The sequence below is a fragment of the Daucus carota genome, chromosome 3 (assembly GCF_001625215.2).
Source record: "Daucus carota subsp. sativus chromosome 3, DH1 v3.0, whole genome shotgun sequence".
Classification (NCBI taxonomy): Eukaryota; Viridiplantae; Streptophyta; class Magnoliopsida; order Apiales; family Apiaceae; genus Daucus; species Daucus carota.
In genome coordinates, this window is record NC_030383.2 from 35,652,548 (window position 1) to 35,667,208 (window position 14,661).

A 14,661-nucleotide genomic window follows, 5' to 3' on the forward strand; every position below is an offset into this window, starting at 1 on the left:
ATTACATATCAGATCATTACATATATACATTGTCATGAAGAACCACTAGAATTGTAAGCAGGAGAAAGCTACGAGGTCGTGTAAATACTGTGATTCATCAATCGAAGGTTTGTACGACATATTGTTCTTATCGATCTTAAATCTTATTCATACCATTTAATTGTTGTGACTCTTGTATTCCTCTTCAAACTATCACAAAATAGCCTCGCTTCCTTTTCAGAGAAATAATGGCGGAGAAGAATCTCCATAAGAACACCGGTTGTTTGTTGGTTCGAGCCAAACCTATCTTCTTAAAGAGAATCGTGGACAATCTTTCAGATGCACAAAGGCAATATGTTGTGGAGACTGGATTCGAAAAGGTTCTACTTTTCAACATCAAGGAGTACCCTCAACCTTTGAGTTTTTTGATTTCAAAGTCTTAGGATCCAATCGATTCAAGCATTCCAATTGGTGAGAATATTATAAACTTTTCAGAAGATGATGTCCAGAATGTATTTGGCTTGTCGAAGGAGGAGTTAATGTTTGAGAATTCTTACAATACAGAGTATACAGATGTTTGGAGATCACAGTTCAAAGATTATATGTATCCTCATAAGATTTCTGCAGAAGTTATATATGATGCTCTCAAATCATCGAAATTGGTTAACTTGGAATTTAAATTGAACTTTCTCATTGTCCTCGCCAATGTTCTAATACAGGGTTCCAGAACACCTTTATGTGTGTTTGAAGATTCTGTCTTATTTTGGTGATTTGGATTGGTGCTTCAAATATAACTGGTGTGGGTTTCTATTACAATGTCTTGGTGAGAATTTTGATCAGTGGATTATAAACCCCTCAAGACAATGCTTTATTGGATCTGTTTGGTATAATCTAATATCATTTTTTCCGTTATACTACTGTTCTTATTTGGTTTTTAATAAAAAGGTTTAAATTTTGCAAGGTTTGTTTCCTTGATCGGATAATGAAAAGGGAGAAGAATATAATATATAGCACTCATGCGCTGACATACTTGACAACGGAGAAATTGCAGAAGATTGATGAGAATTACGTTTCCAAAAAGCAACCAACTCACATGACTTTTGCCTATATTCCTATCTTCTTAATAAATACATAAAGAGAATCTTAGAAAATATAAATATTATTTTAATTTTAATTAATAAAACACTTAAAAGAATCTCACGATAACTTAAATATATTTAAATGAGTAAAGCACTTGAAAGAAGCTTAGAAAAAAATTTATTTTAAATTAAAAGAGCGCTTAAGAGAATCTTAGAAGATCTTAAATATTTCTAAATTAGTAAAAAAACCTTAGAGAATCCAAAAAAAAATATTCAATTTAAATTAGTAAAACACTTATAAGAATCTCAGAAAAATCTTGAAAAAATAAATTTATTTTAAATTATTAGAGCACTTAAGAGAATCCTAAAAAATCTTAAATAGTTTTAAATCAGTAAAACACTTAGAAAAATCTTGGAACATCTTAAAAAATTTTAAATTAGTAAAACATTTAATAGAATCTCAAAAAAATATTCAATTTAAATTAGTAAAACACTTAAAATAATTTCAGAAAAATTTTATATATTTAAATGAGGAAAACACTTGAAAGAATCTAGAAAAAATTTATTTTAAATTAATAGAGCACTTAAGAGAATCTTTATTTATTAAAACACCTAAGAGAATATTAAAAAATATTCAATTTAAATTAGTAAAACACTTTAAAGAATCTCAGAAAAATCTTAGAAAAAAATTTATTTTAAGTTATTAGAGCACTTAAAAGAATCCTAGAAAATCTTAAATAATTTTAAATCAGTAAAACACTTAAGAGAATCTTGGAAAATTTTAAATATTTTTAAATTAGTAAAACACTTAATAGAATCTTAAAAAAAATTAAATTTAAATCAGTAAAACACTTTAAAAAATCTCAGAAAAATCTTAAATATATTTAAATGAGTAAAACACTTGAAAGAATCATAGAAAAAAATTATTTTATTTAAATATCTTAGAGATTTTCTCGGATTCTCTTAAGTGTTTTACTAATCTAAATTATTAAATGAGTAAAACACATGAAAGGATCCTAGGAAAAAATTTATTGTAAATTAATAGAGCACTTAAGAGAATCTTAGAAAATCTTAAATATTTTTAAATTAGTAAAGCACCTAAGAGAATCTGAAAAAAATATTCAATTTAAATTAGTAAAACAATTAAAAAAATCTCAAAAATCTTAGAAAAAAATTTATTTTGAGTTATTAGAGCACTTAAGAGAATCCTAGAAAATCTTAAATAATTTTAAATCAATAAAACACTTAAGAGAATCTTGAAAAATCTTAAATATTTTTAGTTAGTAAAACACTTAATAGAATCTTAAAAAAATATTCAATTTAAATTAGTAAAACACTTAAAAGAATCTCAGAAAAATCATAAATATATTTAAATGAGTAAAATGCTTGAAAGAATCTTAGAAAAAATTTATTTTATTTAAATATCTTAGAGATTTTCTGAGATTCTTTTAAGTGTTTTTACTAATTTAAATTATTAAATGAGTAAAACACTTTAAAGAATCTTAGAAAAAAAATTATTTTAAATTAATAGAGAACTTACGAGAATCTCAGGAGAATATTAAATTTATTAGTAAACACTTAAAAGATCGTAATAAAAAAAATTATTAGATGATCCGTTATAACAATGGTAAGAGATTTGTTATCATACACAAGATAACGCAAAATAAGTAAACAAAATTCTCTAAGATATTCGATCATTTTTTTTACATGCTTTTATAACTCAATGGTGGGATTCTCAAAGATATTCGACCAATTTTTTTTGACATGCTTTTTTTAAATGTATATATACACACAAGATTCTCTATAATATGTAATTATTAACAATATAATACAGCATGTATAGTGTAGAAAGGCTAATTTCAAATCCTTTAAAGATGAATTTTTTAAATTTTGAAGTTTGATTGGGTTGACATAGAAATAATCCATTAAACATGATATAACGTGTAATAACAATCATGTCATCCAGTAATGGCGCTAGCTTTGCATTGATTTACATGTAGCATAAAACGGCTTGATGAAGGCGAAAGTAAATTATGCGATTAGGAGATTCACCCTAGCTCTTATGCGTTTTTGGAGTTCTAAAGTGCTATCAAGAGAAACAATCAAAACCACAAACTCTTCCGTATTCCTTATAGAATTCAAAAGCTGCTTGCAGATCCTTTAATTTCTGATTCAAACACGGTTTCTTTTCAGCAACATATGTGGGAATGGTCTTGATAAAATCTTCTGCTTGTTGATAATTGGTTTCCCTACTATTATCAATAACTGTATAAAATTCAAGAGAGAAACGTGTAAGAGAAACTTCTACGAGAGAGGAAAAAAATTTATTTTGAGTTATTAGAGCACTTAAGAGAATCCTAGAAAATCTTAAATAATTTTAAATCAATAAAACACTTGAGAGAATCTTGAAAAATCTTAAATATTTTTAGTTAGTAAAACACTTAATAGAATCTTAAAAAAATATTCAATTTAAATTAGTAAAACACTTAAAAGAATCTCAGAAAAATCATAAATATATTTAAATGAGTAAAATGCTTGAAAGAATCTTAGAAAAAATTTATTTTATTTAAATATCTTAGAGATTTTCTGAGATTCTTTTAAGTGTTTTTACTAATTTAAATTATTAAATGAGTAAAACACTTTAAAGAATCTTAGAAAAAAAATTATTTTAAATTAATAGAGAACTTACGAGAATCTCAGGAGAATATTAAATTTATTAGTAAACACTTAAAAGATCGTAATAAAAAAAATTATTAGATGATCCGTTATAACAATGGTAAGAGATTTGTTATCATACACAAGATAACGCAAAATAAGTAAACAAAATTCTCTAAGATATTCGATCATTTTTTTTACATGCTTTTATAACTCAATGGTGGGATTCTCAAAGATATTCGACCAATTTTTTTTGACATGCTTTTTTTAAATGTATATATACACACAAGATTCTCTATAATATGTAATTATTAACAATATAATACAGCATGTATAGTGTAGAAAGGCTAATTTCAAATCCTTTAAAGATGAATTTTTTAAATTTTGAAGTTTGATTGGGTTGACATAGAAATAATCCATTAAACATGATATAACGTGTAATAACAATCATGTCATCCAGTAATGGCGCTAGCTTTGCATTGATTTACATGTAGCATAAAACGGCTTGATGAAGGCGAAAGTAAATTATGCGATTAGGAGATTCACCCTAGCTCTTATGCGTTTTTGGAGTTCTAAAGTGCTATCAAGAGAAACAATCAAAACCACAAACTCTTCCGTATTCCTTATAGAATTCAAAAGCTGCTTGCAGATCCTTTAATTTCTGATTCAAACACGGTTTCTTTTCAGCAACATATGTGGGAATGGTCTTGATAAAATCTTCTGCTTGTTGATAATTGGTTTCCCTACTATTATCAATAACTGTATAAAATCCAAGAGAGAAACGTGTAAGAGAAACTTCTACGAGAGAGGAAAACATGGTATGTGCAGATTCAGGAGATGATCATATTGTAGACTTCTTTTATATTCTCGTGTTCCTTCTGCTATTCTACTAAATAACATATCAATAATACTAACCTTGAGTGATGTTAAATTCTCCGTAATGGCTGGGGAAGCTGTTAAGTTTTTAACCGAAGATAGAAACATGAAACATACTATTCTGTCCTTATTATTTATATGTCTGATTTAAGATAGAAATATTTAACAAAAATAAAAAATCTCTCTATATATGGAATACATCCTTGATTGAATATGGGTAAATCTGTATTCCTAAACTACCCCTTGTTAACTAGATTTAATTGCTTTTTTTATAAAATACTGATTAGATCATGATTATAAGATCAACGGTGATTAGATGGGTTTCTCGGTTTTCTTGATAAGCTGGGTTTTCTTAGGATCTTCCTCCTATATATATATATATATATATATATATATATATATAGGGGATGGTTCAACGGGGAACTACTTGATCGTGGTAACTTAAGAACTTTTAATCTCAACCGTACAAGTTTGAAAGGCCTTATTGCAAGGTACATGTCTAAGCCTATTTGTACAACCGGTGATAACTCAACTTGTGTTTGATGACCTGACAACTTGTAACTCAACTTGTAACTCAACCTGGATTAGTCTCTGATAAGTTATGATAGTAGATAGTTTAGCTGGAATCAGATCAAGAAAGTAAAGTGGATACAAGAATCCAAATGTCAGAAGAATTCCAAGATATTCGCTACAAGCCACTGGAAGAAGTTCATTTCATATGATCAAGCCTCGGTGCTAAATAAATTGTGTAGCAGTTCAAGGAGTTCAGAAGGTACGAAGATTCAAGTATTTATTTCATCAGAGATTCCATATGTGTACTAAAATGAAGTTGAACTAGAAGACGAAGATTCGAAGACCCGACCACAGCTCAAATGTTTAATTGATGGAGAATATTCAATTTAGTTAGGCACAGATGAACCAGACAGTACATTTGTGTGTCAGCTATTTATATTGAATATTTAACATCAAAGGAAGGTGGTCGTTCAAGCCGAGTGATGATTAAGACGAAGGCTCAAGACATTTGCTTTTGGAATATACACTTTTTAATTAATTCTTTGTTGAATAATTAATCTCTATTAATTTATTTAGTTGTTAAATTAATTCAATTTGAATTAATTTGATAATTAAGTTTATTAATAAGTTAATTGATTTAGAATTAATTTACAAAAAGAAAGCAAAAGAAAGAAGGCTAAAAGGAAGGACAAGGAGACCGCCGCTCAGACCTGTCTAGCTATGGGAAAAAGAATTATCACCACCGCAATGGAGTGTGATATATTCTTAATGCTGGAAACCCGGTTGGAATTGATTTATAATTTTCAAAGCAAAAGGGATCCGGTTCTAGACCCACAGGAGACCGAATCTTAGTCCTGTCTGACTATGAGGGAAAAGAATTATCACCAGCACAATGGAAAGTGATATAATCTTAAAGCTGGAACCCCGGATGGAATTGATTTATTATTTGCAAGGCAAAAGGAGTCCGGTTCCCGGCCCTCTAGAGACCGCAGCTTGGACCGTAAGGATTTATTTATATTAATAAAAATTTTAATTAATTAGAAAATTATATTTATAAATGTCTAATAATATTAGATATTTATTTTTATAATTTCTGGATTAAATTAAATATTTATTGATTAAAGATTATAAGCTGTGCGGGATTAAAAGCATTTCTAAGGAGCTGGCTAAAGAACGAAAGTTTATAAACTTTCGTTCACTGAAGCAGCGTGCGTACTGGAGAATTGAATCAGTGGGCATGACATTCTTAGAGAATGTCATACCATGTGCCTCTGCATGACTTTTCCTATGTCATACCATGTGTTTCTTCATGACATTTCCAGGGAATGTCATGCCATGTCTTAACTTGGAGGCCAAGCTCAATAATGTCATACCCTCCACTCTCAGCATGACATTATCAAAGAATGTCATTCCTTTCCTTGTTTCAGCATGACTTTGTGTTTTAATGTCATTCCTTCTTAGTGTTTGGCATGGCTTTGCTTTGAAATGTCATATCTAAGCTAGAAAGTCATTCCTTTCAATGTCATACCTAGATCCAAGTGATTTGCCTATAAATATGGCTTCACTTCTTCATTTCCAAGTGTTCAAAGTATTGAAAAGCTTTCAAGTTGTGCTAAACTTGCTATTCGTTAAATCCACAGTTTTCTGTGCTTTGATCATTCGGTTGTTTTATACCGCTAAGTTAGAATACTTCCTGTCAAATTTATTCTATGAACTAGTGGACTTTAAAACTGAACCATATTAATTTAATAACGACTTTCAAGTTTAAATAACTTTTTACTTGAACCTTGTTTATTTAATTAATTAAAATCTGATTATCCAGTTATATCCAAATCAGATTTATTCCGCGCGAATTTTGTGACGATTGTATTCAACCCCCCTTCTACAATCGTACCGGGACCTAGCAATTGGCATCAGAGCTGTTGATATAATTTACCTTATCAGATCCTATACTCACTCTGAATCTTTCTAAAAATTCCAAATAATTTTTTATTCGAAATAATTTTATTTAAAAAATTATTTCTGACCAAAAATTATTTTTTCTTCAAAAATCCAATCTTTTCCCAAATAATTTTTTATTCGAAATAATTTTATTCCAAAAATTATTTCTGATCGAAAATTATTTTTCTTCCAAATATTTTTCCAAATAATTTTTTATTCGAAATAATTTTATTCCAAAAATTATTTCTGATCGAAAATTATTTTTATTTCAAATCTTTTCGCAAATAATTTTTTATTCGAAATAATTTTATTCCAAAAATTATTTCTGATCGAAAATTATTTTTCTTCCAAATATTTTTCCAAATAATTTTTAATTCGAAATAATTTTATTCCAAAAATTATTTTTGATCAAAAATTATTTTTCCTTCAAATATTTTTCTAAATAACTTTTAATTCGAAATAATTTTTTTTTTCCAAAAATTATTTTTGATCAAAAATTATTTTTCTTTCAAATCTTTTTCCAAATAATTTTTAATTCGAAATAATTTTATTCCAAAAATTATTTCTGATCAAAAAATATTTTTCTTTCAAATTTTTTTTCAAATAATTTTTAATTCGAAATAATTTTATTCAAAAAGTATTTTTGATTGAAAATTATTTTTCTTTCAAAATCCAAATCTTTTCCCAAACACTCAAACACCAAATCTTCTACCATGTCTACCGCAAAAATTAGCAGCATTAAAATTCCACCTTTTGATAAGGCTAATTTTGGTCTCTGGACGAGACACATGCTTTTGTTCCTCTGGGCGGCGAATAAAAAATACATAAATATTTTGACGAAGGGTCTTTCGCCCCCATTGAATATTATCCTGGAACATACTGAAGATGGAGTTACTATTCCTCACAGAACCTATCTGAAAACACCTGCTGAGTTCTCGGATGAGGATAATGAGCTGATAAATCTAGATGTAACTCTACAGCTCATTCTGATCGAATCATTGGATCCAGTAATGTACAATAATGTTGTCAATTGTACAAGTGCTAAGCAGATATGGGACACTCTGCAAATTATCAATGAAGGATCTGAGGAAGTACGGGAAAACAAGAAGGAAATTCTTGTGGCTCAATATGAGCAATTTGGTTCTAATCCCGGAGAAGGAATTTCTGAAGTATTCATCAGATTCAACAATTTGATAAACAATCTGAATCTGAACGGGAAATACTACGACAACAAAGAGATGAACCTGAAGTTTTTGCTGACACTCCCTGAGCATCTGGAGCATAGGATAACCGCCATCAGAGAAAGCAGAGATTTGACAGAGATCTCATTGGAACAGCTGTATGGGGTTCTTAAAACCTATGAATTGGAACAGGCTCAAACTAAACAGAGATACGGATGGGGAAAGACACTGAACACGTCTACGTCTGTCAGCAATTCTACTGCCCTCATAATACAATCACCTCTTGTGAAAGAAAGGAAGGTTGTTGTACCTTCAAGAAGCTCCCAGGAGTATGTTGTGCCGGAAATGGGACATACTTCAGTAAGTACGGGAGATGATGAATTTTACTCGATGGAAGAGTTAGATCAGCTGGAGGATGAATCTCTTGCTATGTTTGCCAGGAAGTTTGGCAACACGAGATTCAGGAAGAATCCCTCATACAGATTTAAATCTTCTGGCAATAAATTCCAGAAAGGGGGATCTTCGTCCACTTCAAAAGGGGCTTATAAGACTGGGATGGTTGATCGAAGCAAGTTTAAATGTTTCAACTGTGATGAGCCTGGTCACTTTGCATCGGAGTGCAAGAAGCCCAATCAGCTGGCAAAGAAGAAAGAATCCTATGACGAGCTAAAGCAGAAGTACGAGGCTCTGCTAAAGAAGCATCAAGGCCAAAGCAGCCAAGGGAAGTCCTATGTGGCAAAAGGGAAAAGCTGGGATGACACAGACAGTGATGAAGAGGAAGAGCGGGGGAATGTTGCTCTAATGGCTTTCATGGAACCTTCTAAACCTCCACATCGCACTGGCGGATTTCCGGTAGATCCTACTTGCCCTAAACTATTTATGCAATTAGGACTTGAACGTGATGACGCTCGTAATAAGCTCAAAGCTCTGACTCTTGAACACAAAGCTTTAAAGCAAGAAGTTCATGAGTTAAAGTTAAAAGAAAAACTTGTTCTCACCCCTAAAATTGAACAATTAACTGGTGACTTGTTGACTCAGTCTAACAAAGTCAAAGTGTTAGAGTATAGGGAGAACAAACTGAATGAGCAACTAGCTGAAGAGAAGGTTAGATGCCTTGCTTATAAGGAGTCGACTAATATTGTTAAGAACCTAGTGGACCAACAAGTGATTAAAAGGAAAGTTGGTATAGGTTTCGATTACAACAAGTCGGTAGGTAAGGCTAGTAATATAACTCCTTTTGTTAAGAGTGCTGAAGACAGGGGTATCCCACATGTTTTAAAGGATGCTCCCAAACCTTTATTCAAAACCCCTGTCGCAGAACCATTACTTGATATGCCCGTGATTATTCAATATGAAATGAATTTAGAGGATATTGAGAATGAGAGGGAGATTTTGGCATCTATAGAGCCAATGCAAGTTGAGGGCACATTCAGTTCGCCCAAAGCTGGCATAGGTGCCAATGGCTTAAAGAATAATTTTAACAAGCCTAATAAGTTTGTTAAATGCAGGAATGGTAACAATACATGCTCATCTACTTATAACAGTAGAACTTCTGAAAATGTTAATGTAGAAACTATTAAACTCCCTGTTGTTCTGAATAACATGCCTATTGTTCCTTTAGTTGATATGTGTCATAAACCTTGTGGTGTTGATAATTGTATGTTGTGTGCGTTTAATGTCATGTCTGCTTATTTCAAAAGTATGCATGCTAACAAAGAAAACACAACACCTAGAAAGCACATGAATAGTAAGTTTGCAAAAACCAAGACTGCTGGTCCTTCTCCTATCAAGAAGGACACTTATGTTCCTAAGCCTAAACCTAAAGTGTTCAAGGTTGTTTGTAGGAAAGTAAGTACAGTCAAGGTGGATGCTGATGTTATTCGAACGGGATCTATTGTCAAAGCTGACAAAGGTCAATTCTTTAAGTATGCCGGGCCCAACCAAGTTTGGGTTCCGAAGAAGGTTTAATTCGTTTGATATGTGCAGGGAGCCAAACAAGGTTGAAAAGGTTGTATGGATCCTCGATAGTGGATCTTCTAGATATATGACCGGTGATAGAGCCCTGCTATCAAATGTGATTGAGAGAGCTGGCCCGATTGTCACCTTTGGAGATAACAGCAAAGGTCGTACTACGGGATATGGCAATTTACATGCTGGAAATGTTATCATCGAAAAAGTTTCTTTGGTTGAAGGACTCAAGCACAATCTTCTATGACAAGGGATTCCAAGTAAACTTTGTCAAGGAGAAGTGTATGACATCTCACACTAAAGATGTCCATCTTGCTCTCTGTGGAGTAAGAAAGCTAACTTATACGTAGCTGATCTCAATTCGGGAACCAATGATGAAGATAATTGTTTCTATTCAAAGGCTTCACCTGAAGATAGTTGGCTATGGCATAAGAAGTTGTCTCACCTTAATTTTAAAATTGTAAACTCTTTGGTCAAGAGGGATTTGGTGAGAGGACTGCCTCCTTTGGAATTCACTCAACAAGGACTTTGTGAGGCATGTTAGAAAGGGCAGGCTAAGATAGCATCATACAAAGGCACGGACACCAGTAACATTACTGAACCACTGCAACTATTACGTATGGATTTATTTGGTCCAGTCAATGTGATGTCTTTATCAAGAAAGAGATATGCCTTGGTGATTGTTGATGACTTCTCTAAGTTCACATGGGTTTTATTCCTACATTCTAAGGATGAAACTCCGCAATTGGTAATTGATCTTATCAAGGAGATCGAGTTGGATTCGAATGATAAACTTTGTGTCAGAGCAATAAGATCCGATAATCGAACAGAGTTTAAGAATGAAACTCTCAACAGATTTTGCTCCGACAATGGGATAACAAGACAATATTCAGCGCCAAGGACTCCGCAACAGAATGGAGTAGTAGAAAGGAAGAATCATACCTTGATTGAAGCTGCAAGGTCAATGCTAAGAAAATCAAGGTTGCCCATCTACTTTTGGGCTGAAGCTGTGAACACTGCTTGTTATACCCAGAATCGAACTCTGATCAACAAGGAACACATGAAAACTCCTTATGAACGGAAAGAAACCAACGGTCAAGTACTTTCATGTATTTGAGCTAAATGCTTTGTGCTTTAGGATGGAAATGAACATCATGGCAAGTTTGAACCCAAAGTACTTTAAGCAATTATTTTTTTGTTGGTTATTCTCATCGAGCATATAAGGTGTTTATCATTGATCAATTACAAGTCAAGGAAAGTGTCAACGTTACTTTTGACGACACTAAACTCCCAAGTATCCAAATTGAAGATCCATCTGAGTCACTAAAGTTTGATAATTATCCGGACTCAGACTCGGATGATGACGATGAATAACCTGATGCTGTAACAGGTAATGAGACTAACAATGTTGATAATGATCCAGGTAATGGTGGAGAAAACAATGGAAACACTGTAGACTCTATTAATACTAGTGGTGGATCATCTAGTCAACCTGGCAGCAGCTCAGGGGGAGATGGTGGATCAACCGGTCAAAAACAACATCACAATGATAGTTCTGGTCAATCATCAAGATTAAATCTTCCAAGGGAGAGGATCTGGAGTAGAGATCATCTCTTTGATCTAATTTTTGGTGATCCAGATGTTGGTGTTCAGACTAGGAGTGCAACTCAAAACAAATGTCTATATTCGGGTTTTCTATCTCAAGAAGAACCGATGAAAATCGAAGATGCACTAGCCGATCCAGATTGGGTTCTTGCCATGCAAGAAGAGCTCAATCAATTCAAGAGACAAGATGTCTGGGCCCTAGTTCCAAGACCAAAGAACAAGTCTGCTATAATTGGAACTAGATGGGTCTACCAGTATAAGCTTGGTGGTGATGGCGTTGTTGTCCGAAACAAAGCCAGACTGGTTGCTAAAGGTTACTCCCCGGAAGAGGGAATTGCGTCTGATGAAACCTACGAGCCAGTTGCACGTCTTGAGGCGATCAGAATCTTTCTTGCATTTGCTGCACACTCTAACTTTAAAGTTTATGAAATGGATGTGAAAAGTGCAGTTCTGAATGGAAAGCTTGAAGAGGAAGTTTATCTTAAACAACCCCTGGCTTTGAAAATCCAGAGTTTGCTGATTTTGTATACTTCTTGTTTAAAGCTTTTTATGGACTCAAGCAGTCACCACGAAGCTGGTATGACACTCTATCTGGATTTTTACTTGAAATTTGTTACACTAGATGTGTCATAGACAAAACTCTCTTTTACAAATTGCATGAAAATAATATGATATTTGTTCAAGTATATGTTGATGATATTATATTTGGTTCAACTAATGAAAACTTGTGCAACAGATTTGCTAAATTGATGCAGAGTAACTACGTGATGAGTATGATGGGTGAACTGTCATTCTTTCTTGGTCTTCAAGTAAGTCCGAAAGATGATGGGATCTTCATTTGCCAATCAAAATATGTCAGAGCTCTTCTAGAAGACTCTTCACCGGCATAGACACCCATGGCCACTCCCACTAAGCTTGACCAGGACAAATCTGGTAAGAAAGTTGATATTTCAAGCTTTAGAGGTATGATTGGCTCACTACTCTATCTCACTGCAAGTAGACTTAATATAATGTTTGCAACATATTTATGTGCAAGGTTCCAAAGTGATCCTAAAGAGTCACATCTTATAGCTGTTAAAAGGATTTTTAGATATCTTAAGGGTACACCAAATTTAAGTATCTGGTACCCTAAGAATACTGATTTTGACCTAACAGGATCTACAGATTCTGATTATGCATGATGCAGGATATACAGGAAAATCACTTCTGGAAGCTGTCAGTTCTTAGGACGATGGTTGGTTTCCTAGTACAACAAGAAACAACACTTAGTATCTACCTCGACAGCGAAAACAGAATATATGGTGGCAGATAGATGTTGTTCTTAGATCTTGTGGATTAGGAATCAGCTTAATGACTATGGACTTGTATTAAACAAAATTCCTATATTTTGTGGTAATACAAGTGCAATAGCCATTTCCATCAATCATGTACAACATTCTAGAACCAAGCACATCTATATCAGGTATCATTTTATTAAAGAACATGTCATGAATGAAACTGTGGTGCTACTATTTGTACTATCAGCTAATCAGATTGCTGACATCTTCACTAAACCACTTGATGAATCCACTTTCTCAAGATTGGCTTGTGGACTTGGAATGTTAAACATGACATGAGCTCTTGTAAATAGTTTTTATGGTTATTTCTATTTTAATTTTGTTGCATGCTTGTAAAGTATTTCTTATTGGTATCTATGTTGTGAATATTTCTGTGGTTTGTAGATATTCAAGGAATTGACGGCTGCAATAACTTTATCGTCCATATCACGGATAGATATTGGAATTGCTGGTTCTTTATCGAACCAAATGCCTTCATAGGCATCCGAGGGAAACTTGGACACGTTGCCATCTAAAACGTCCTTGTCTACCCTCCCGGAAGGAACATTTCCGGATCCCCTAAGGGATCTTTCACCCTTGAAGGTGAAAGACAATCTACTCCGGTAGAGGATTCTTCTAAGGATCAAGTGCCTGAATAGGTATCTGAGGGAAACATAGGTTTCATGCCATTAAAAGGCCTATTGTCTACCCTCCCAGAATCAAACTCTGGATCCTTTAAAGGATTTACTACTCTCTGAAAGTAGTAGGCAACTTGTGGACTATGACTTGGATTTATCCGATGAGTCTACATGGATTGGGAATTACGAACTCCCATTGCACCACCAATGACCTTCCATGAGGAGGCAAAGGTGATCTTTAATTGCAGGTACATCACACTTTGGAAGCTCAGGATTTGTGTGGAGTGAACCACTTATAGAACTTGTGAGTGAAACCTTTACCCATAAACTGAGAGATATTTTGAGTGTCGAGTGATACACCTGCAGAATGTTTTAGTGAGACACCCACTGTTTACCACATTTAAACCTTATTGTTCAAAATTGGTATCTAAAATGTTTTATCTAAGTGGATGCTTACTATGGTTACTTTTCTACTAGATGCACCTTCTACGAAGCCCTATCTTCTTCATCCTGGAAGTTCTGTCATTCAATGTCTTATCTAATCAGTTGGTATCATTATTGATAACAATTGAGGATTCCTCAACTAAGGGGGAGAAATATTGACAGAACTCTGAGGAACTCTGAGGGGGAGAATATTCTATCATTTATGATCTTAAGGGGAGAATGTTCTATGCCTCACTTAGGTGGAGTATATTCATGTTCTAATCATTCATCTAAGGGGGAACCTATGAGGGAGAAGATTAAGGGAGAATTACATGTTCTATCTTGGAAGGATATTGCAAGGCCTTGGAGAGATTGAAAGGTCTTAAGTGATTTAAAGGCATTTCATAAGAAGTAGCTATCCGAAGAAAAATGAAGACTGGTACAATGTTATATGTATTACCAGAAACCATCTACTATGTACATTTTA